This window comes from Alligator mississippiensis, chromosome 4 (assembly GCF_030867095.1).
Source record: "Alligator mississippiensis isolate rAllMis1 chromosome 4, rAllMis1, whole genome shotgun sequence".
Classification (NCBI taxonomy): Eukaryota; Metazoa; Chordata; order Crocodylia; family Alligatoridae; genus Alligator; species Alligator mississippiensis.
Window position 1 is genome coordinate 164,890,376 of NC_081827.1, and position 25,081 is coordinate 164,915,456.

Sequence of the window (25,081 nt, forward strand, 5' to 3'; positions counted from 1 at the left end):
GAAAACCCCTCAGCTTCTCTCACTTCCAGGAGAACAAAAGACAGAGCTTGGCCTGCGAAGGTGCTAATTGCTCTTTTTGAAATGTAAAAACTTCCCACAAAAAGGAAAACAAAGCCAGGGCTAGGGGAGAGCCTGGCGTAGCCCCCCAGCCTGCAATCCTCCCAGCCTGCAACCTCCTGGGGTGCACGTAGGAGCAAGAGCTGCGCCCCTCCCCACCCCGCACCCTCTGACCATTCCCCCTGTTGCAGCCCCGGGTGTGGCTGACGCCACCTGCCTGCAGCCACTGGGCTGGGCCCCGCTACACCTCTCACCCCACCCCTTCCATAGCCCCAGCCTCCCTCCCTCCCTCCCTCACCGCCATGGGCATGTATCCCTATCTGTTATCTTATAAACTAGGTTCCCTTTATGTGAATTTGCTTTATGCACAGTTTTGTTGGAATGCATGGACCGCATAAACTGAGGGAAACCTGTATTTAAAAGTCTACAACAGCTATGCTGGGTATGGTTTTTTTCCTGATGCAAAATAGTGCAATTGTATTACTTTGCAAACTATAAAGATTAAAATGTTCCTAAAAATGCAGTTTTGGGTGCGTCCATCTGAAGGTGGACAGGCAGTGACCTACGGACAGAAGTGATACACAAACTGGTTCAAATCTGTAATGCAACAGAAGTTCAGTGCACATAAGCCACTTTTAAAATGGCTGAAACTGGTTTAAGATAAACCTGGATGTAGTATCAGACTTAACTGGTTTAGGTTAAATTGGTTTATTGAACGTCTGTCCTAGATCTCCTCCAGATTCAAATTAACTCAAATTAACTCACAGTCCCTCAACATCCCAGGATGCTTTGCACTAGGGGTGTGCGAAGTGGGCCCTATTCAATTCGGATTTGGAGTCGGCCCAAATTGGGATAGTGATTCAATTTGTTGATTCATATCACTGTCCCTGATTCGAGTCAGCCAAATCTGAAGATTCAATGCTGATTCGGAGAATCAGTGATTGAGACATAGACACAGCTTTAAATGTTTTTTCTATGTACCTTGAGGTACCAGCACAGCTTGTGAATGCTGTGATGCTGGGGCACATGGAACATCCCACAGGAGTGCAGGGGGGCCCTCCACGTGCTTGGTGGTGAATCCAGAACTGGATTGGAAGTACTTCCGGGTCCACCAGGGAGCATGCAGGGGGGCCCCCCACGCCCCCCCAGCTAAGCGATCGGCCACAGGGGGACCCCGGGTCCCCCACCTCAGACCCAGGAGGCACCAGTCACTGAGCTGAGGGGTGCAGGGTGGGCCCCAGGCATGCTCCCCAGCAGACCCAGAAGTGGACTGGAAGTGCTTCTGGTCCACTTCTGGGTTTGCTGCTGAGTGCATTGGGGAGCCCCACATGCTTCTGTGGGATACTCCATGCGCCCCAGCATCACAGTGTTCACAAGCTGCCTGCTACCTAGAGGTATGTAGAAAAAACATTTAAAACTGTGTCTATGTCTGAATTGCCAGATCTTTCCGAATTGATTCAGAGGGTTCCAATTCGATACAGAAAGGTTAAAGGGTACTCTGATTCGATTTGAATTTGGAGATTTGGCCACCAAATCAAGCCGAATCTCTGCTGAATTGAATCGGAGACTGAAGCTTTGCACAGCCCTACTTTGCATTTCTCCAGCAACCCCCCACCCTGTCTTGGAGGGTAGGCAGGCTAGCCTTATCCTAAGCTATCTGCTCCAGCTGAGCAGGGAGGTGTGCTCTAGCGCCGCCCCCCCCCGAGCTTCTGGCCTCTGACACTGTAGGCATGTGGCCGCATTTCTGGAATCAAAAGTGAATGTTCACTTGCTTATCAGTTTAAGCTATGCAGCTTAGACTAACCTGCAAAGATTGAATTGATTCAACCTTGGGCTTTTTGAGTCTCTGTATTTAGCCCCAAAGTCTACCATTAGAACAAATAATTTATATCACATACTATATATCTATATCTATGTGTGTGTGTAAATGTAAAAAAAAAATCCTATTATATCATGGCAAATCATAAATAGTATACCAAGGTATAAAGGTTTTTTTTAATCCATAAAAATGTATTAATGTGAGAATTAATTGGAGTGCCCTTGCTAACCCAGACTAATCTATGTCTTTTAATACCAGTAGTACTACCTCCATTCTGGGGGGTGCTAAGGTTTTTAGATTGATAGATTGATACCTCCCTCCAGCAAGGATCCAAAACCCTTTTCTTGCCCATATTTTAGGTACCTTGCAGCATTGCATTAAGGAAAATGTTAATTGTCCAGGTGATCAATGAATAGACATTTGTGTTTAAAAACATATACAAAGATTCTACTGCAAAAATATTTTATTTTTATTGTAGCAGTGACTGAAGACCTCAGTTATGAGTGCGGCTACTATTATAGCTCTACAGAATAAAAAATATTGTGGTAGATAGAGGTGGTGGAGGAGGAGTATGTGGAATATAAAATAAGAAAGCTTTTGAATGATACTAGAAAATATATGCAGTATTATTTAACACACAACAGTATATCTGAGTTTGTACAAAAAAAGTTGTTGCAAAAGGAATTTGTAGTGTAAAGAATACATACAAAGCTATTCACTTTGAGACAAAGTGCCATGTGGAGGAAAAATGTAGTATTGTTCATAGCTGGTAAAACGGTATTCAACTCCATATCTTACTTAAGCACAGAGTACTTATTGGCAAAGGGAGTTTGGAAGAGAATACCATGTCTTGCTTATTACATTGATACTCAAGTGCTTAATTTATGATGGTGAGAGTAAAGTATGATGGTGAGAGTATTGATACTGCTATAGAATAGATTTAGCAGCCAGCAGAATTGTTTTTAGAGAAATGCTCCCTTCCCATAATCTTGTGGAGGAACATCTATAGAGGCTGGCTATCTGCAAGAAAGCAGGACTGGATGCACTACACCTGAGAGTGCTGAAAGAATTGGCTGATAACATGGCACAACCTATGGCAAAGCTATTTGAGGACTTGTGGCACTCGGGAGAGGTCCCAGAAGACTGGAAGAGGGCCAATGTGGTTCCTATCTTCAAGAAAGCGAGAAAGGAGGACCAAGGGAATTACAAGCCAGTCAGTTTGACCTCAATCTCTGGAAAAATCCTGGAAAAAATTATCAAAGAATCCATTATTGCTAGGCTAACTGAAGGCAGTGTTCTAAAGGACGGCCAACGTGGCTTTGTTGTGGGTGGATCATGTCTGGCCAACCTCATTTCCTTCTACGATCAGGTAACTCACCACCTGGAAAAGGGAAGTGAGGTTGATGTCATATACTTGGATTTTAAAAAGTTTCCCATGATGTCCTCATGGTAAAATTGGGAAAATGTGGCCTTGACTACTTTACGGTCCAGTGGCTAGGGACCTGGCTCCAAGACAGGACCCAGAGTACTGATGGATGGCACCTGAGTCAATATGGCAGAAGGTAACCAGTGGTATCTGTCAGGGTTCAGTACTTGGACCAGTGGTTTTCAACATGTTAATCAGTTATTTGGGTTTGGGTGTTAAAAGCATACTGGCAAAGTTCGCAGATGACACCAAATTATGGGGTGAGTGTGGTCGCTCTTGAGGCTGGGGATAAAGGCTGACCTGGACAGGCTTGCAAGGTAGGCAGATCAAAAAGCAATAAATAAAAAATATTATTTAGTAGTGGGGCAGAGGCAGGGCTGAATGGGGCCTAGGCCAGCTCCTGGGACAATGGGAGCCCAGCAGCTCCCCTTGTGTGGCAGTCAAGGGAGGGGCTGGGGGCAGGACGGCTGATGGAGCCCCACTGCCCTGCAGGAGAGTAATTACACTACAAAGGTGCCCTGCTGGGCTAGCAGGCCCAGGGCCAGATTAAGTAGGCAGTTATTCAATTTACAACTAATTTCAGGCACCTGCAGAGTGTCGCCGTCACCTTTGCCGCATTCCCACGGCCGGTTGCACGTGCTAGCTGCTGATGTGCCTCACGCCTGGCCAATCGCCTTGCTCCATTTGAGCTGCAGCCCAGCCACTAGAGGGAGACAAAGCTGCAGTGCGTGCTAGCATGGGATATACCAGTTCTGCTTTCACAAAGCCTTAGCTGGGATGATTTAGTTGGGGCAGGTCCTGCTTTGAGCAGGGGGTTGGACTAGATGCCCTCCTGAGGTCCCTCTCAACCCTCATTTTTTATGATTCTAATTAAAGTCTGGGCTGTGGGCTGCTTCCTTGGTGATTTTTTTAAGGTGGTAGCTATTATAGTTGTGAGCTAGAAGTGGTAACTGCTTACAGAAATAGCAAATTATGTTTTTCATGTAACAGTTTTACAAAGCTGCCTCCATTGACTCAGACAGGAGAATTGGGCTTCTTAGCAATCCTATGGAATCAACTCAGGGCTATGAGCTCCTGAGCAGCTGGATTAAAATAAAAACAGTGATTTGCTTCTGATTTCACTCTTCTTTTGAAAGGATCCTACAGCATGGGACCTCCTACAAGTACAGTTCACAGTATGTTAGTCACAGATTTATTTAGAGATTTTAAATAATAAAGAATGCCTATCCAAGGCTCAGAGTACCCAAGTAACCAAACAATAATTAAATACCATCAAATTAAATATTAACAATATTACAAGATCTACCCATGTATGACACACACGTTTCCCCCCCAAAATAAGCCATCCAAAATAGATGTGCAGGTCTTAAGTGGGGAAGCTGAGTTTTCTTGGCTGGAATAGAAGTGCAGGGACACAGCTGCAAGATGCCCACCAGCTTTCCTCTCTGACAGCAAGCAGGAGGAGGAGTCCAGTGTTAATCCTTTTGCAGCTGCTCTCAAACTGGCAACAATTTTTGACTGAGCAGCCAAAGACTGTTGCCTATTTGAAAGCAATTGACATTAGACTCCCATCATTCCTGCTTGCTGTCCCAGAAAGAAACTGGAAGCCTTCTTGCCACACTGCCTCAATGAAACAGCCAGCTCTAGGCTGTGACTGGAAAAAATTTTTTTCTAAGTTCTGCCTTCCAAAACAAGGCTTGTATTTTACTTAGAGCGTGTGGTGTGTGTGAACATATGGTAAAACCACTTCCCTAGGAATACTGACAGCCAGGAAGCCACTTACCTCCTTGGAGGCTTACCTACAATACTTTACCCTCAGTCTCCCTAGAAATCCAGGTGAGCAGATGTCTTTTCCAGCAGGCACAAAAAGACACCAAATATGGGCTATTTGGAACCAAAAAGAACATCTTATAACAAGCACCTGTATTGCTGGGCGCATTGGAGGCCAAAAATCTCGGCAGGTTTGTTAGTGCCGTTTCCATACAAGTAATAACAAAAATGTTTGGATATCCAAACAGCATTTGTAGGCTAGAAAAATGGAACTGATTAGGCTAAAAATAAATTAATTGTGTTGATTGGTAACAAGATCAATGGTGAAATGTTAGTTTTCCACACGGTTGTAAGAGTCTCTTCACTCTAATAATGGGAGATGAGGTTAGAAACAAAGGGCCTTTGTACACGCAACAAAATTGGCCTTTAAAGCAGCTTAATTGCCCTCTTGCACCACTTTACTAGTGTTGCTATTTACATGCTCGGCGACATATTCTGCTTGAAATTACTTTGTTGCGTAGCAAGGTAAAAACCCATCTGAGGTATTTTAGTTTGGGGCTGGGGAGGGCGGGGGGGGGGGTGAGCTGCTAGTGGGCCGAGTGGGCCCTGAGCTGTGGGGGACCCCAGTGCTTACCTCCATGGTGGCAGTGCCCTCCAGGTGGCACATGCCTGCTGGCACCTAGCTCAGGCAGTCTCGGGGGCCGCTGCCACCATAGAGGGAAGCGCCATACCCCACGAAGCTCAGGGGCCACGTGACCTTGTGGTAGCTCATGCAGGCAGACTCGACTGAAGAAAAAAAATAAAGCAGCGAGGAGCCTGATCTTTTTGGGCGGGGGTTTCTCCCAGAGCTTGCCTGCCTGCCTGAGCCATGCGCGGCCTGGTGCTTCCCTCCGTGGCTGTGGCACCCCCCAGGCAGCTCCCACCCACTAGCAGCTGCCTGGGGGTGCTGCAGCTCAGGGACCGCTTGGCCTGCTGGCAGATGGCCCCTCCCCCTTGCTGCAGGACAGGCAGATAAGGATTGGGCCCCCTCACCCTTGTACACGCAACAGGGGTTTAGTTTGGTTTAGTTCTCCCTAAATTGAAACGGTAGGTTTTTAAAAACCCACCATTTCACTTTAGGGAGAACAAAACCAAACTAAACCCCTGTTGCATGTACAAGCACCCAAAGGCAATAAAAGGGTCACGTGTCTTTTTAAAGTATGTCTTTCAGATTGATGGGATCCCATTATTGAAACAAATCTTCTGATAGAAGGTTTGGCTCCCTTCCAAGCAATAAAATGAAGTGGCTAGATGTTCAAAACTGCACAGCACCTATTGCTCTCTAGCAGGAGACTCTTGTTACTAAGCACTGTTGAGCACTCTGGCCCTTTTTTTGGTTGCAACAGTTTAAAAACAGAAGCTGTAACTCATCTGTAGGCATTTGATTTCAACTTACCCTAATCATCACATACATCTCTTTTCTACTTTCATCAACATTACAGCATGGAAAAGCCTACAGTAAGCAATTTTGTGTGATATTTAAATCACCAAGGCTTGAGGTATAAGGACCTATGGGGTCCTGACTTTGAAAGCTCTAGGAAGACATCTGTCTGCTTGTTGGCTCCCCAAGTCAGACAGGGTACATCTCAGAGGGAGAGACCCCTCCTCCCTGCAATGCGCTGGGCTGGCTGCCTGGTCCCCCAGTCGGTCCCTGAGACATTGCAGGAAGAGAGACCCCTCCCCCCAGCACCTCACCTGGACTGGCTACCTGCTAGCTCCTGGTCTCCCCTAGGGGCACTGTAGGGTGAGCCACCCTCTCCCCTTCCCTCCCCCTGGCCAGGCTGTGGCTCTCAGCTTGCTGGAGGGAAGATGAGAGGGGTGGGGATGGCTTAGACCTGGGACAGGCAGAGGAAACAAGCTGTGCTAGGCTGAGGCTAGAGTGGCAGCCCTGCGCAAAGGTGCATGGGCTGTAGGCAGAATCCCCGAAAAGTCACCCTCACTGCAAACCTGTACACAGATTCACTAAGGCGCTCTCTCCTACAGTGCCTTTATCTGATAGCTCATGAAATGAGGGTTCAATTTTTGTGTGATTGGGCATTTTAAAAGTACTCTGCAGCTGTGAATGTTTGTTACATTTTGGCTGTAGAGCACTTTTGGGGGTATCACCAGGCAAAAAAATGCAATTTTTGTACACACCGCTAGGAGATTTTTAAAGTGGGAAAGGTGAAACCCTGCCTAATCCAAAAGTTCCCATCTGCAGCTCACTAATTAGTAGGCTTGTGTGAAACGGCTGGTATTCGCTTTGGGTTTGGCCGATTTGGGGGACAGTAATTCGATTCCCCTTTTCCTCCCAGAGCCTGCCTCAGGGGATGGGGATTCGAATCACTGTCCTGAATCAATTTGGGACAGGCAGGGGATAGGGCCTGGCTGGGGTCCCCCCATGGTTCCTTCCTTCCTCCTCCAGCTCCCTCTCCCCCACCCCCTTCTTACCAGCTCCAAGTCCAGCTGCATGTCCCTGCTGCAGCCACTGGGGACTACCTGAACCGTCAAAGCTCTCCAAATCTTTTCCAAAGATTCGGAGAGCTTCAAATTGATTCAGACCTTTTTATTGGTTCCCTGATTCGATTCGGATTTGGAGATTCAGCCACCGAATCAGGCCGAATCTCTTCTGAATCGAATCAGCAGCCAAAGCTTCGTACAGCCCTAATATTAATTATATCTACGTTAGCACTTCCAGATTTTCTCAGCTCTGCAACCCCATATTCATACCTGTTTCCATATGCAATCCCTTTTCTTTTTTTTGTTTTAATTCCTTGTTACTATTTTTCAGTATAGTTGCTAACAGAATGAGCTCTAACAACATGAGAGAAAAGTATGAGACAAAGGATGGCAGGAGTGGTTGGGGCCCTATACAGGCTTGACAGAAGTGAGTCCAGGTCCCTCATCTGCCAGACTTCTTGTGTGATTCTGAATTGCATTGTGCTATCCTTCCCTTCCTGCCCAACTGAACAAGGAGGAGAAATAGGGATAAAATATTACTGTACAGTAGGAGGCCTCTGGAAAAAGCACATCTTCTTTACTGTATACAAGAGTACCATTTCTTTCTAATTATTCCAGAATACTCCTTCAAGACCACTGACTGTAAGTGAAATACTTTAACATCTGTTGTTTGGTATCTCTGTACTATCCCTCATTTGCATCTCTGCATCTGAGCCCCCACCTACATTTTAATATATAAAAGTTATATATTTAAACCTCCAAAAAAGGGAGCAGGGCTGGCTTCTTTACCTTGTGGGGTAGTATTTATTAAACATGACATGCAAATCCCTTTTTGCTACTTCCTTATGTGGAAAGCATGTTAGAAGTGGTACATTTCTGATTGCACAGTACAATCTTTAACAAGTAGTTATTGTTTGTTAGCACTCAATTGTTATGACCTACTTTTTGGCGATTTAATTAACACAATGGTGGGGGGGTGGTTCTCTTATAATGCAGGGGACATCAAGGAAAATAAATGTTTCTTAGGTGGGTGACCATTTCTGTTGATGATAAACTCAGCATTCTCCAATTGGACAAACTGCACTGAAGTTGTACCACAATGCTGTTGTGCTATGTTAACACTTCAGCACAGCACAGGGCAATGCCACTATACAGCAGTACTCTGTGGTCCCCGAAATGGATTTCCCAACTCACAACTGCTGGGAGGAGCAGACAGCCAGGTCTGACTGCTCACGAAAGTTCCTTGCTGAGATACAGGACCTCCACTTAACCCAGGAGGTGCACAGTCCCACCAGGGAGAATGCCCTCCTGGACCTGGTTCTGGCCACAGGTGATGACCTGGTGAGGGGACTTCCGGTTCATGACCACCTGGGTGACAGTGATCATTGCCTACTGGAATTCACCACACAGCACAGGGTGTCAAGGGCCTGCAGCAAGGCAGTAACCCTTGACTTTAAGAGGGCCAACTTCAACGAGTTGAGGAGATTGGTAGGAGAGGCACTGGGGTCCTGGAGGGTTGGGGAACTGGGTATCCAAGATGAGTGATCGTTCCTTAAGGAGACGATCCTCTGAGCCCAAGGGGTGACAGTCCCAACAAGAATCAAAGGGGGCGAGTGCTCAAAAGCCCCCCTGGCTCACCAAAGGCATTCAGGAACTCCTGAAAGCCAAAAAAGAGGCATACACCCAGTGGAAAGGAGGGGCTATCATCAAAGAGTATACCTCCATCACTCGGGCTTGTAGGGGGGCTGTTAGGAAAGCTAAGGCAGATACGGAACTAGGGCTAGCATCAAGGAAAACAAAAAGTCCTTTTTAAATACATAGGGAGTATGAAGAAAGCACCAGGTAACGTGGGGCACCTGCAGCATACGCTTGGCAATCTGGTGGTTGCACCAGAGAAAAAGGCAGACCTTTTTAACAAATTCTTTGCCTCCATTTTTCTGTGCAGGGACCGGGATTCCCCCACTGAGATTCAGGATGGACTCAGGAGAGACTCTGCCAGGCCTAGGGTCAGGGAAGACCGAGTTAGGGAACTTCTGGAGGGGCTGGACGTGTTCAGATCAGCAGGTCCAGATGCTCTCCACCCAGGGTGCTGAGGGAATTGGCAGGGGTTATTGCAGGGCCCCTGGCATGGCTTTATGAGCACTCATGGTGCTCTGGCCAGGTGCCTGATGACTGGAGGAAGGCCAATGTGGTCCCCATTTTCAAAAAAGGGAGGAGGGAGGAACAGGGAAACTATAGGCCCGTTAGTCTTACTTCAATCCTGGGGAAGCTCTTTGAGAAAATTATCCAGGAGCACATCTAAGAAGGACCATCAGGGGGGACGTTGCTCAGGGGAAACCAGCGTGTTTCATTTGGGGCAGGTCCTGTCAGACCAACCTGATTGCCTTCTACAATCAGGTCACAAAATCATTGGACGCAGATGTTGCAGTGGATGTAGTCTTCTGGACTTTAACAAGGCCTTTGACACTGTCTCTCACCCGATTCTCATTAAAAAACTAGGTGACTCTGGCATTGATGCCTACACAGTCAGATGGGTCGCAAATTGGCTGAGCGGCCGCACCCAGAGAGTGGTGGTGGACGGGTCATATTCGACCTGGAGGGTTGTGGGCAGCGGGGTCCCCCAGGGCTCGGTCCTCAGGCCCGCACTGTTTAATCTCTTTATTAGCAACTTGGATGAGGGGTTGAAAAGCACCCTGTTCAAATTCTCTGATGACACCAAGATTTGAGGCGAGGTGGGCATGCTAGAAGGGAGGAACAGGATACAGCTGGACCTGGACAGGTTACAGGGGTAGGCAAATGAGAATAGGATGGGATTCAATACTGACAAGTGCAGGGTGCCGCACTTGGGCAATAAGAACCAGCAGTACACCTATAGGCTGGGGAACTCCCTTCTCAAAAGCACAGTGGCAGAAAGAGATCTTGGAGCCACTATTGATTCCAAAATGAACATGGGCTGCCAATGTGAGGACGCGGTCAGTAAGGCTAACCACACCTTGTCATGCATCCACAGATGTATCACAAGCAGGGCCAAGGAGGTGATCTTCCCCCTCTATGCAACACTGGTCAGGCCACAGCTGGAGCACTGTGTCCAGTTCAGGGCACCCCACTTCAGGAGGGATGTGGACAGCATCAAGAGGGTCCAGAGGAGGGCCACTTGCATGATCCGGGGACAGCAGGGCAGACCCTATGAGGAGGGGCTAAGGAACCTGAACCTGTTCAGTCTTCACCAGAGAAGGCTGAGAGGGGACCTGGTGGCCATCTACAAACTTACCAGGGGGGACCAGCGGGGAATGGGAGAGACCCTGTTCACCCAAGCACCTCCCGGAGTAACAAGGAATAACAGCTGTAAGTTGTTTGAGAGTAGGTTCAGGCTGGATATCAGGAGGCACTACTTCACAGTCAGGGCAGCTAGGGGCTGGAACCAACTTCCAAGGGAAGTGGATTGCTTCTACCCTGGGGGTCTTTAAGAGGAGGCTTGATAATTACCTGGCTGGAGTCATATGAGCCGTTTTCTCTCCTGGCCAGGGCAGGGGGTCGGACTTGATAATCTACTTAGGTCACTTCTGACCCTACCAACTATGAATCTATGAACTGCTGTTATCGTACAAAGTCTTTTGTGAGGTTTTGTCATCTTCAATGAAGGGGACAAGATGTGGCCTGGTTCCCCGCAGCAACTGCAGTAACAGACACTACTATGAAGCTTTTCAAAAGACCTTTCACACGCTTCCCAGATAAAACTGCCTATCTTCACCTGTTCATGCCCCTTGAAATTCAGATTGTGACTTTCTCAGTGTGAAGCTAACATTTATGTTTCCTTCTATCTCTTCAGATTTTTTGGTGAAGGAACTGCACAGAGATGGCAACGCTGCAAGACCAGACCGCTCGGCAATCCAAGAAGCTGATGTCGTTGTCCCCAGAGCATTCTGGAAGCTTCTTCAGTGCCAGCGTCCTTGCAATTAATGCCCCCCGACGTTGTAGAGGAATTTAGTGACATGGTAAAGGCTACCTATATAACCACTGACTGACATCCTTAAGTAATAATTCATTGTTCTTTTCTAGCACTCTCCAGTCATAACCTCAAAGCACTTCACATACATGAAAAAATGATGCCATGAAGTCCCCACTTACGGTGGGTCACTATTATGTTTCTTATGAAAAGAAAGTCATGGCTACCAATTGGCCAGAAATAGGTATGCGATGAGTCAGTCCGTTTCTGTTTGCAACCTGGAAGGTCAAAAAATAGTGGGAGTCTTTAGACATGCCCTGAGGGGTGGGGCTCTTTAATTAAAGCAGCTCTTGGGAGGTGGTCTAATTAAAGCACCTGTAGCATCACATGTACTCAGCATCCCAAGCTTCAAAATGTCGGCAGAGGTGCTTTAACTGAAGCTCATTCAACAAGCTTTAGTTAAACAACCCCGCTGCCATTTTGAAGTGCAGAAATGCTGAATACACGAGACGCTGAGGCAGCTGGAGCGTGCTAATGAAGATGTCCCAGCAGACTTGGTTGATCGAGGCTGGAGGTTTTCCTCAGAATGATGGCTCCACAAAGCATGGACAGAGCCTAATCATCAGCTTGCTCACTCTCCTTTTGCTCAGGCAAAAGCTGCCAGTTTAACCATCTCACAGCTGCTGCCTGATGGGCAATGGCTCTTGACTGCACAGCCGAAAGCCATTGCCAGTTTGGCAGTGACTGAACCTGTCTGATACTGAAGACTAGACTACTCCTTCCTCCATGGGTCAGCTGAGGGGAAAGAGAAGAAAAAGAATCATAAACCATTTTACAGTGCCTCCATGCTTTTATTCCAGTAAAAATTCAGCTTCCCATCTTAAGACATACACCCCAATTTTGGAGGGCTTCTTTTTGGGGGGAAAGTGCACGTGGTATGTGATTAAATATCCTTTGTAGGTCCATTTGGGAAAAAAAAGGGAAAAATTGATGGAGAGACAGGGCTTTTTCGTAAGAGTTTCTGTTGTCGAAAGGTACAATTTAAGAGCTTAAAAAACTGGTAGAATGAAATAAATTATTGCAGAGAACTCATAGTGAGTGTCTACTACAGATCAGAAAAAATGAAAGACACTGAGAAAAAAAATCCACGGGGTACTTAAAATTACAAGCTGCTGGCCTCCCACTGGATTTTACTATGCAGCTCTGTCCACTCATTAGCAAAAATACTAAGCACATACAAAAGAACACCCTAAATTGTGTCTGATAAATGGTTTGGTAAACAGAGATATTCTACCCCATCTTTTCTTTATCAGTAGCTCAAAGTGGCAATATTTATTCCTCTATGCAGTATTTTGTTGTATCTTTGAGAAGCCTACTACCTCCATTATTGAAGAAAGGAAAAAAGAATTGGATGCGTTAGCATCTTTTGAGTATTTGGTATACAAGGGAAACTGGCAAACCTAGATTATAAATGTCAGACCAACACTTACCTAGCCCAATATCCTTCTTTAATAAAGCCCTGTCCAGGAAGGAAACGGCAATACTTTATAACAGACCCAATTGCATTATGTAATGTAAAATATAAAAAGCTATCTAGTAACCAAAATCTTCTAGATACCAAACTCCACACCAGGGGCTGCAGTGGTAACAATCCAGCTGCGCAGAGCCTGGCCAGCAGCTGGAGCATGGCTCTGGCCAGCCAGCATCTGGTTTCCAACAGCACATGCTGCAGCCACGTGCATTATGCCATTTTTTTCTGGTTTTTTGGGTTTTTTTAGGTACCGGGACTTTCCAGTATCAAATTTTGCTGCCGCACTGCAGCATAGAAAACAGATCCACATGCGCTGCATGCATTTTGCAGCTCCTCAAAAGACTTGGTTGCACCTCAAACCACACATTCCCACTCATAGGGATGTGGCCAAGGTGTGTGTAGGTTAAGTACTGGTAAATAAAGAGATACAGCATGTGTTTCAATAGTTCTTAGTTATCAGCTCTGTTTCTTTCTCTTTTAATCCACAGATGGAACAATTCACTGACAGTAATGGTGAAGATGTGCTGGCCACTGAGATTCCAAACTCAGAAGAGTTCAGAGAAAACATCTGGCCCCCGCTTGTGAAAATCAAGGCTCGCTCAGAGGACTGCTTCTGTGATTTTGCTATGTCAGCTCTCTCTTCTTCCAAGCTCTGAATGGTAGGGCTGAGTTGCAAAATTTAGGGGTTTTTTTTCCCCTGGGAAAAGGTGCTTCAAGAGAAGATTTTTCCAAGCCAGAGTTCCATATCCACATTAGGTGACTGTGGCTAAGGAAACCTAGAGAGAACTGTAGCTCAACACAAATGAGTAAAAATACCGTTCTACATCTAGTGCATGAGAAATGCGGCATGTTCCTGCAAGTCTTTAACATGACAGGTACAGGAAATTACTTCTCCCTAATGCCCATCCACATAACAGCCTTCTTGGATTTATTCCCTGGTTGGTACTTGATATTCTTTCTCCTCCAGCCTCAGCCAAAAGTGTTTTGCTTTTGTCATGCTTAAACAAGATTCATTTTCTCACATTGTCTTCTTTCCAGAACTGACTGTGGATCAGTTGTTGCTCTTGGAGTGTGTGGAAAGGACCTCAATACCAAAAATACTGAAAATGGTGAGAAAATTCCTCAAAATAATATTATTTCTGTTTCGAAAGGCTACAGGCAGATGGACATTAAATCAGAGGAAAAACAGTTTGAGAAAACATGAGAAGCAACATAAAGGGGGATGGGGAAAAGAGGCAACAAAGTTTACATCTAATTTTATTATAAGCAGAAAATTAAGATCTCATGTGTGGGATGGATGAGAGTGTTACATTTCATTGCTCTTATAGTCAGATTCTGAGGATCTCAAAGTTCTTCATTTTATTTTATTTAGTTATTTATTTGAACTGCTGGCTACATCAGAAAACTGTTATTTGCTGGCTGAACTGTGGCCCAAAGTGATATCTGGCCAGGATGATGAAGTTAACACCTTCAATTCTGGGGGAGTTGCTAGGGAATCCTCAATGACCAAAAGTAGTTACTATTTTGGACATTTAATGCTGAAAAGATCAAGATGCAAGGGATATTTCCTCACTGAATCTAGGAGAGGATGGGACAATCTTGCTCAAATGTATGCTTTAGCTTAGCTGATACTACAGCCTGTCCCATCATGTGGAGACTTGGTGGTTCACCTATGTTCTCTCCCCCGCTCACCCCCTCCTCCCAATTAAACACCCCACCTCCTCTCTCTTTCAAATTTAGTTTTACATTATCTTTCCAAAGGTCTTTGTTGTTTGGAGCAAAACTTCCATCTGAATTCAGAAACCTTTCATCTGGATGATGAGCTGGTTTCCTCCTTTCAAGAGGAAAAGCTGATCATTGCAGCAGCAGAGATTGAGCTGTGTGGAGTGAAACTGCAGAGAGATGGACCTTCTATCACTGGCATCTGGGACTCCCAGGCTTTCCCAGCCTTTACTGCGCTGTACATAGCCCTGTGCTTTTTCTACTGTCCGATGTAGCGTTGTGCTGATTTAGAGTAAAATCTGTTTGGTTCAGAACTTCACTGGTGTCTACTTAAGACACCAGGCTCAGAACTGGCTCCAACTTTCAAAAGCCTCAAAATGGGTTCAGAATTGAAGTTTTGATTTAGTCTCTTTTAAGCAAGGATGCCACTTGCAAAGTTTGGATTCAACTTCAGTTTCAGAATTTTGACAGTTATATTTAGAATCACATTTATATGAATAGGTGCAATATGCAAAGTTCAGATCCTTATATGAATTTCTAACATAGAGTTCTACAGTTCTGGGGGCTTAGAACTACATTTGTCTTTAATTTTCCACATTAGTGGGCATGTGTAGACGCCACAATAGTCCCCATTTACATTGACCCAACTGTGTTTGTGTTTGCATGATCGGGATTTCCCGCTGCTCTGAAAGTCCATTTAGCCTTAAACTAACACTACTTGGAGATGTGTTATTTTGCATTGATGTCCCTTACCTCGCTGCAATCTAGAGAATCGTGTTGTGCAAACAAGAAGGGACTCAAAGACTTTTAATTATTTTCCTTTGCTACCCGGTGGCACTGTGTTATTTTTGTAGTGGCCAGTAGGTGCCACTGCTAATTTTTTTCTTTATTTTTTTTTCCTGCAGCTGGAAAAAAAAGCAAGGCTAGTGTAGCCATTCCAGTGCGACCGGGGCCAGGTGCAGCTGGGGCCAGGAGGTGGCTGTGCAGCCAGGGCTGGTATGGCTGTTCCGGTGCAGCTGGGGACGGTGTGGCCAGGACGGGGGCTGGTGCGGCCAGGCCAGTGTGGCCATTTCAGGATGGCTGGGGCTGGGTGCAGCTGGGGCTGGGAGGCAGCCATGCAGCTGGGCCAGGGCCGGTGCAGCTCTTCTGATACAGCCGGGGCCAGGGATGGTGCGGCTGGGCCAGTGCAGCCAGGGCTGGGTGGAGCTGGGGCCAGGCCCGGGAGGCATATATCTTTTATATATCTTATGTACATTATATTTTTTTTATATCTGATATCTTTAATTAGACCAATTAGGTAGTTGGAAAAATTTTTCTTAGCAAGCTTTTGGGTTTAAAAACCCTTCATCAGGCTGAGGAAGCATCTGCTATTGTTGTGTGCTCTTCCTGGATGGGTTGCCAACCTGATCTACAAGATGAGGAGCAAAGTAAACTCCCTGTCTCAGACTGGTGTAGAGCAACTCCTCACCATCCATCTACATAGCTAAAAGACTGTGAGTTTTTTGATAAAGCGAACTCAGCTCAACAGCAACAGAGTAATGGGTAAAAGCAGAAAATAAGCTACATGTCCGTAAACAAGTTACCAAATGGTGGATCATGCTGAAGAAGGCAGAGGAAGAAAGACTACGGACACAGCCTACACTGGCGATAAGGAAGGAATGTTCTAAACAGAGTGATTGAGGACAAGGATGCATGAGCCTGACCGCATACATGCCAGGACAAAGTTTGAACAAAGACTTGGTGCTCCCTATAAAAGGAAATGACTTAACAGCAAGAAGCTGGGTTGACTCCTCGCAAAGTTCACTGGAGCACAGATACATCTGTATGCCATGCTCTTTGGCTGACTGACTTTGGTAACTATTACATCTGCAGAGTGATTGGGAGAATATGTGTGCAAGTATGAATGATTTTAGATAGAGCATTGCTTTTCCCCACTTGATCTATGTGTGTCACTCAGTAAAGATCTTAGTTGCTGAACCTACATGTTGGCCTTTTGTCCAACTGGTACCGGGATCATGCCAGGCCTTCGTTCCCCCCTCCCCACCCACATGCCAGAGGCTGGATTTGCGGGGGCAGCAGGGCTCAACACCTTCTCCAGTGCCAGCAAAAGGGGAAAGGACCTGGCATTAGGGCCCCTCCCCCAAGATCTAACCATTGAACCCTCCCTCCCAGGCCCTAGTGCCTGCCCTGGTCTGGACCCAGTCCAAACCCTGCCCACCCCCATAACCTTTCTGGGCCCTGGCTCTGGCCCTTTTGATGAGAAAGAAGATTTTCTCAGCCAGAACAGCTGACTTGTTTGACAGGGCTATAAACTAAGATTGCTGGGGGATGGGCGGACAATCGCTAGTACAAGCCCAGGAGGTGACAACCACAGAATCAGCATGTCAGGAAACAAAAGGGAACTTAATCCGACCCCAGCTGGAGGTGGGACTGCTTTTAAGAGGACAGGGAAGGCCAGGGCTCCAAAAGGCAGGCTTAGCTGCCTGTATACAAATGCCAGGAGCATGGGGAACGAACAGGAGGAACTGGACCTTCTGAGCGAAAATGAATGTGAATTCATAGGGATAACAGAGACCTGGTGGGACTCCACCTATGACTGGACAACAGGTATTGACCGCTATACCTGGAACAGGAGGGACAATGTTGAGAGAAGGGGCAGGGAGGCAGAGGGGCAGGGAGGACCAGGGCTCAAAGGCGGGCACAGAGGTGACGCAAGGGCCAGGTGGAATTGCCTGTTGGGCTGCATCTGGCCCACAGGCTGTATTTTGCCCATGGGCTTAGTGTTTTATTGGAGCCAGGGATTCACAAAGTCCTTCTGGGGGATCCTCACATCTTAGGCATCGATGTGGAGATCCTGCAGGCCTCAACCCTGCTTGGGTTTGTATGGGTGAATCTGCAGCTCCTTCTCCCCCTTGGACACCTTGACCATAGTACATTTTTTCCTATCCCTTATGTCTCACACATCTTAGGACTTTCATGCATTCAGTGTCTGTATTTCTTTTCAGGTATCCCAATCTCCAGCCCCTTACAGGTTCTGCTTGGAAATGTAAACGTCCTTCCTGCTTCCTGTGGTGACACCAGCCCAGGCAGTCCGGACCTACACCTGCTCCCTTACTGTTTCTGGCACACACTTACAACGATTGTGTCAGGTCTTTGCCAACAATTTCCCCATCTCCCGTGCACTCCAATCTCCCCAGGGACTGCTTAGAGTCCTTTAGGGCCCAGCATGACACTGGATCCTTATGCCTCACATATACCCCCGGCCCGTGTGCCACACTACAGCCAGCAACAGGCTCCCAGGCTCAGTTAGTCCACAGGAAGTACCATGGAGACATCCCTCACTGTCACGTCTGTATATCTCATGAGAAAACTCTTGGGGAAGGGGCTGTTCCTTGCAGAGAAGGGGAAGCCCAAAGCCCAGAGCTTTGACAGGATTCACCTGGAAACAAACTAACAAAACCCCACATCTGCCCTTTAGGCACATTCCAAAATTCCTCTATGCCATTACCTAGCTCTTCATGCTCCTAAACCCCTTGCCTCCTAAAGCTCCTGGCTGTGACTAGACAAACCTGATCCAGAGTGCTCTGCAACAGCAGGGGCTGATGCAGCTCCCTAAGAAGGCTCAGTTCTGCTCTCAGGAGACAGTATCACCTCCCTCTGCAGAACCATTTTCTTTGCAGTAGTGCCTGCTACAAAATGTGTAACAACTATATAGAAGGTTTCTAGCCAGCTTTAATTTGAATGTGTAGCAGGGCCCGATGTCTTTTATCTCTGCAGAAGGGCAGTTCCCACCACCCTTCCCATCACCTGGCTGCCTCAGCACAGGACAGTGAGATCTGGAGGCCTACGGCCTTGAGCTTTTTAGTTGCTCCCCACCTCCCTGTCCTGCTGCTGTCTGGCAATGCCCCATGGAGCTGGGATCCTTCTGACAGCCCTTCTTCATCTCCTACCCCAAAGGATAAACTTCCAACCAAACCTGAGTCAGGTTTCTTCTCCAACCAAAGCCCTGTTCAGAGCTGCCAGCACCTCTTTTCCACGTGCCTCCCAGCACCGCTCTGGCTGCGCTCGGGGCTGAGCGCTTGGCTGCTTATGGGCTCACAAGTGGCAGGTCCCATGTTCCCCCTGGCTGACTGCAGCCAGCTTGGTGCCAACAGACATGCACCAGACCAGGCCAAGGGGCCATGCGCACGGGCTTGGGGCTGGCTGGTAGGCTGGTGCAAGCTGGCAGCGATCTGATCCGGCTTCGGATCCAGTCACTTCGGATGGCTGTGATCTGATCCGGAGCGCCGGACCGGGTTTCCGCCTTGATCCGGCCGACGCTTCGGAGCCGCCTCGGAGATCTGGCCATATGGTATAATGGGGGAATCAATTAAATATCTATAACTTTGTTGTTTTTTGTCCGATTTGGATGAAACTTGCAGAGATGGTAGTCTCTGCTAAGAGCATGAAACCTGCCATGTTTCAAGGAGATAGGTGCAGAGGTTTGAGGGGAACTGTACCCCAAATTCCTGGAAGCCAAGCTCATGTCACGGCTGTGTTACAACACAGCGGGGTCAAAACTGCAGGGCTGGTAGCTCTTACTGAGGCCACAAAGCCTACCAAGTTTCAAGGTAATCGGTACAGGGGTTTGGGGGAAACTGCACCTCAACCTGCAGACAAGCAAAACTGGTGCCATGGGTGACACTGCGTGTGTTAAGGCCCAGCGGGGTGACAGCTGCAGGGATGGTGGCCTCTGCTGTGACGCCTGCCAGCTGTGGAGGAGATCGGTGCAGGGGGTTTCTGGGACCGGGGCTGCTGACAGACAAAACTCGTGCCAAGACTGTCTCTGTCTTGGGGCAGTTGATTGTCCGTATTGATTCTTTCCTCTCCTTAGCCTGGTTTTGTAGGTGCTAATTGATGCTCGTTAAGTCGTTACGTAGTAGCTAGGTCCTGTGTATTGAGCTGGTCCCTGAGTCCCTGGTCCCTGAGTGAATCATGATTGATTGATTGGTAACTGGGAACACAGTAGCTTAGCAGCCAGGCCCCAAGCCAGAGACGGTCAGTCCCACAGCACCCATTGCATGAGTTTTGCTTGACCGCAGCTTGAGGGGCAGTTCCCCCCAAGCCCCTGCACCAATCTTCTTGAAACTTGTCAGGCTTTGTGGTCTCAGCATAGGCTACCGCTCCTGGAGTTTTCACTCTGCTATGTAGTAACACCTGGACATGACATGAGTATTGCTTTCAGGAATTTGGGGTGCTGTTCCCCCTAAACCCTGTACAGATCTTTTTGAAATTTGGCAGGCTTCCTCCTCTCTGCAGAGTCTACCACCCCGGAAATTTCATCCAAATTGGACAAAAACCAACAAGGTTATAGGTATTTTCTTGTTTCCCCATTATACCCTATGGCCGGATCTCAGAGGTGGCTCCGAACAGCTTCAGGAAGCCTAACAAGGCCAGCGCTTCAACCCGGATGTGCTGCTTCGGACCCCAAAGTGTCGGAAGCTTCTCCGGATCCGAAGCTTTGTCCGAAGCCTCGCACAGCCCTACTGGCTGGTGCCCGACAGCCGCACTCCCACAAGGGTTGCCAACACTGGCTGGAGCTATCCTGGGAGATCCCCCTGCAGGACAGAGATGTGGCCCTGGCCCTGGCCCTGGCCCTGGCCCCATGCAGCGCACCCCGGAGATGCAGCACATGCTCCCAGATTGCATTCAATAGTCACTGCAAGATCAAAGCTGATTCTGGCAGACTCCCACCCAGTCCAGGGGGGTTGGCAACCCTAATGCCCACCTAAGCAGGGGTTTGGGCCCTGGTTCCAGGGTAAGCAAGTCGGGGGCAGAGGAGTAGCACTGGTGTCACTCCCAGCAGCGCCCCTCATTCCTGAGGCTATTGATTTCTTCTGCCCTCTCCCCCCCCATGCCCACACGCCAACACTTCCAGCCCTGCATACACTTGTCCACCATGTCTGCCATGAACCCCTGCTCCTTCCCACCTGGGGACAGCCAGGTACAGGCCCAGAGGCCCACAACCCCCAACCCCCAGAAAGACAGCCAAACTTGGGGTCTAGAGCAAGCAGCCCCCACTGCACCAACCTCCATAGACAACCCTGACCCAGCTTTCCCAGAAAAACAGCCCATCGTCCCAGTGTGACCCCTAAACATCAGTGACCCTGACCCTAGAGTGACCCCTCCACCTCACTATTACCCATCCTTGCCCCTACTCCTCATCCTGCACAGGCCCACACACACTCTCCCTCACACTTCTGGCTGCTACTCACCATCTCTTCCTTACTGCTCCAGCCCCACTGCCCCTGCCAGCCACCCCCGGCCCCCACAGGCCTCAGACCCTGACCCCTGTCACTGCAACCTGTTCAATACTGGCATCCCCCTGCCCCAACTCCAGGCACTTTCAGGGCTCCATGCCCAAAGCCTACTCCCCACGCCAGGGACAAAGGGCCCAGCCTGCTTTCCACTTCCAGACAACGTCTGCTTCATCAAGCACTTTGCTGCGAGCACGTGACCTCTCCAACAGGCAGCAGCATGGCAAAGACCCATAAAATCCATGGAGCAGGGCCACGAGGACTGGGCCACACCAGGAGAAGCTCGCTCCAGTTCCATGAGCAGCGAGAGCAAAGGGCTGCAGGAAGAGATGCAGGAGGCCTTAGAAACTGGGCAATCCGCACCGCGTACTGATGGGCACTACGAGCAGCTGCTAAGGAGCTCCGACATCCCATTTGCTGCCTGGCATCTAGCTCAGCCTTGGCACCCTGATGGGTCAGGACCAGGACACACCAGATGAGGAGCCAGCTGGAGCCTCCACTGTTGTTAAGGAGCTACTGCGGAAGGTTTTCACCCATGTTTCACTGGGGAAAGCAATGGGGAAAACGTCTGCAGAAATTGGAAGTGTTCTCCTGCCTTCCAGCAGTGCCGTACGGGAAGTCCTCTGTGCACCCGCACTGCTGTGGGGCTCTGGGCCGCTGCTGCACTTAGGGTGCAGTTCCCTGAAGACTTCCATGTCACAGAAACATAATTCCCACTCAGACGGGGGTGAAGAATCATTCAGGTGTATTAGGTACAAAGCACTTGTTCACCAATTGGCCAATGGGGGTCAGCCCTGAGTGTTTCCGGGGAGGTCCTGGCCCAGCTCACATTCAGAGACCCCTGGCCAAGGACATCACATCCCCTTTCATACACGAATGAAACAACTTGCATTTCTTTCACCCAAATGCTGTACCACATACTCAACACAGCATTTTAAAAGGCCATCTGCCTGCACGTGTAAATTCTCCTCGAGGCATTCACAATCCAGCCCCTTGGGTATCCAGTACCCACAAGTCCTTCTGTCTGCCCTGCATTCCCTCAGCTTACTGACAACACCCTGGGAGACCGCGTCCCAAGCCTTGCTAGACTCAAGGTTTCTCACGCCCACCGCTCTCCCCCGATCCACAGGGCCTGGCACCTTGCTGCACAAGGAAATCAAGTTGCTCAGGCTTGACTTGCTCTCCATGAATCGTGGCTGCCCTTCCCCTGGTAAACCCCGTGGTGCATCTCAGCCAATCAGGCATGGGAATGCAAATGAGCCGTAGGGAAGGCTGGGGTTGGCTGAGGGATCTCTGATGTCATAATGCGCCACAATGACCAGCCAAGTCACTTGCGTCACAAAGCCCTGGCACGCAGTTGCCGGGGAGACCGATGCCCCAACTGCCACTAAGCGGCAGTTGGCCCCGGTCGGCGCGGGCTGCAGTTGTGTCTGGAGAGAGTCTGGCTGCGGCGCGAGCAATATTGGAGATGGAACAGGGTGGGTGCTGGAGCTGCCTGTGGGAGGCCCTGACCTGCTGCTGCGGGCTGGAGGAGGAGAGGTGGCAGCCGCTGGGCAGGGTTGGGGGCAGACGGGGGAGGCAGGGGGCGTCCATGTCCCGGGGCTGAGATCAGGTTGAGAAGGGCAGGAGGGACCTTCACACGGCCTGGCCTCCTCCAGGAAACGTGCCCACTGGCCCTGCCCCGACCACCCAGGCCCTGACATGGCCACGACATGTCGCTCTGAGCCCATCCTCATGGACCACCCCTGGCCCACCGCCCATCTCAGCCTCTCCGGTGGGGCTGCCAGCCCATGCAGAGCAGGATCAGTCCCTGTCCCTGCACACAGCCTGGGGCACACCCAGCTGCACACACCAGGGCCCAGTCTCCTGGCACTGCCCCTCCCTGCCCTTCCCAAACACCCTCCTGAGCTCCCACCTGGGGCTTTGGAGGGCATCGGGGTGCCCCGTCCCTGGACCCACCTCTCACCCTCCCTCTCTGCTCGCCCAGCAGCTTTCTGGAGGACAGTGTCCAGAGTCGCGACACAGTGAGAAATTATGACTCCTGGGACCAACAGCTGCCAAAGACAACCAGCAGCACCATCAAAAGTGTTGAAGAGCCTAGCCTGAGGCCAAACAACATGCCCGATGTTTGCAAGGAAAGGAACCGTGTGCACAAATTCGGGTGCTGGAGCTGCCTGTTCCTGACCCTGACCTGCTACTGCTGGCAGGAAGTGGACAGGTGGAAGCCATGGGGCAGGGCTGGGGGCAGACCGGGGAGGCAGGGGGCGTCCGTCTCTTGGGGCTGAGACCAGGGTGGGAAGGGCAGGAGGGACCTCCAGGAAACGTGTCCACTGGCCCTGCCCCGACCACCCAGGCCCTGACATGGCCATGACATCTCGTTCTGAGCCCATCCCCAGGAACCAGCCCTCGCCCATCGCCCATCTCAGCCTCTACGGTGGGGCTGCCAGCACATGCAGAGCAGGATCTGTCCCTGTCCCTGCCCACAGCCTGGGACACACCCAGCTACACACACAAAGGCCGTCTCCTGGCACTGCCCCTCTCTGCCCCTCCCTGCCCTTCCCAAAAACCCTCCTGAGCTCCTGCCTGGAGCCTTGGAGGGCATCTGGGTACCTTGTCCCCTGAGACACTTCTAACCCTCCCTCTCTGCTTGCCCAGCAGGTCTCTGGAGAACAGCATCCAGAGTGATGACACGGTGGGAGGTGATGACTCCCAGGACCAGCAGCTGTCAGAGACAACCAGCAGCACAACAGAAAGCTGTGATGAGCCTAGCCTGAGGCCCAAACACATGGCCAACATTTCCAGGGACACCCCTCCACACCAAGACAGTGAGCCCACAATCATTGTGTGGTTTCAGCGGCCAGACGATGACACTGATTTGCCGCAGGACGTGGCCCAGCACACCACGAAAGAGCGGCCAGAGAGGGGTGACTGGGAGCTGATGTCCCTGACCAGCGAGGACATGGTAGAGTGAATGGCCATGTGCTCCCTCTCCTCAGTTCTGGTCTCTGCGTGCCCTGTACCACCTCAATTCTGGGTGCTGAAAACCTCAGCCCTCCGTTGACACCATGCAACCCGACCTCGTGATCCGGCTCCTTTCGTCAGACCAACTGGTGCTGTAAATGACCAGCAAGTTGTCCTCATGGCTCTGAACTAGGGGTGTGCAGAGTTTTGGGTGCTGATGCGATTTGGAGGCCGAATCACTGAGTCTGAATTGAATCAGGAGCCATGGACATTACAAACACTCACATACATACACAGAGAAGAAGAAGAGATATTATATACTTACACACACATACAGAATAAGCACAAGACGCAAGAAGCCAGGCACATACATCAGAGAAGAAGAAGAGATATTATTTTAGTTACAAACACATACAGATTAAAAACAACACAGAAGAAGTCAGACACATGCATCATAGAAGAAGAACTATTCTTAAACACCACACAGAAGAAGCCAGACACAGTCATAAATCAGAGAAGAAGACGACATTACATAGAGTTATTACTTACACACACATACAGACTAAACACAACACAGAAGTTCATGCTCCGCTCTCTGAGCTGCAGGCGGCACTCACTGCATCACCAGCCAGCAGGGCAAGAATGTGTCCCTGCTGAGCTCCCGTGCCAGGACAAACTTGGAGGTATGGGCTGGGGCTCTGGGGAAGGAGGAGGCCCCAGGTCCTGGGCATGACCACTAAAACTGCACTCTGCCAGAGTCAGGAGGCCCGGTGGGACTGCTGGTGGCGTGGCAGCCCCAGGAAATGCCAGGACCGAGGATCTCCCTGGTGAAAGGCAGATAGGAGGCGCCATAACCTCCAGCCACCGCATGCACGCACACAGTTCTGGCTGGGGAAAGCCCAGACCCATCATGTCTTTGACAGGCCTGAGGCTTGCAGGTTGCAGTGGAGTTGTGAGGCTCCAGGTAAGCTCAGCTTAGCTGCCTGGGATGCCAGCTTTATGGGTTGAAAAAACCCTTCATCAAGCTAAGGAAGCACCTGCAGTTGCTGTGTGTGCTCTTCCTGGATGGAAGGAA

The 25,081-nt window shown here is 49.3% G+C and overlaps 1 long non-coding RNA gene across 1 annotated transcript in view; it reads left to right on the forward strand.

Annotated features, from left to right (window-relative positions):
- LOC109281965 (uncharacterized) overlaps positions 1–16,726 on the forward strand; it is a 54,905-nt gene extending 38,179 nt beyond the window's left edge. Inside the window, exons 2-5 of the long non-coding RNA XR_002088796.2 lie at positions 11,380–11,545; positions 13,516–13,686; positions 14,066–14,136; positions 14,789–16,726. This is a non-coding gene — a long non-coding RNA (uncharacterized LOC109281965). The remainder of the gene's footprint in view (positions 1–11,379; positions 11,546–13,515; positions 13,687–14,065; positions 14,137–14,788) is intronic.
- The last annotated feature ends 8,355 nt before the right edge of the window (positions 16,727–25,081 follow it).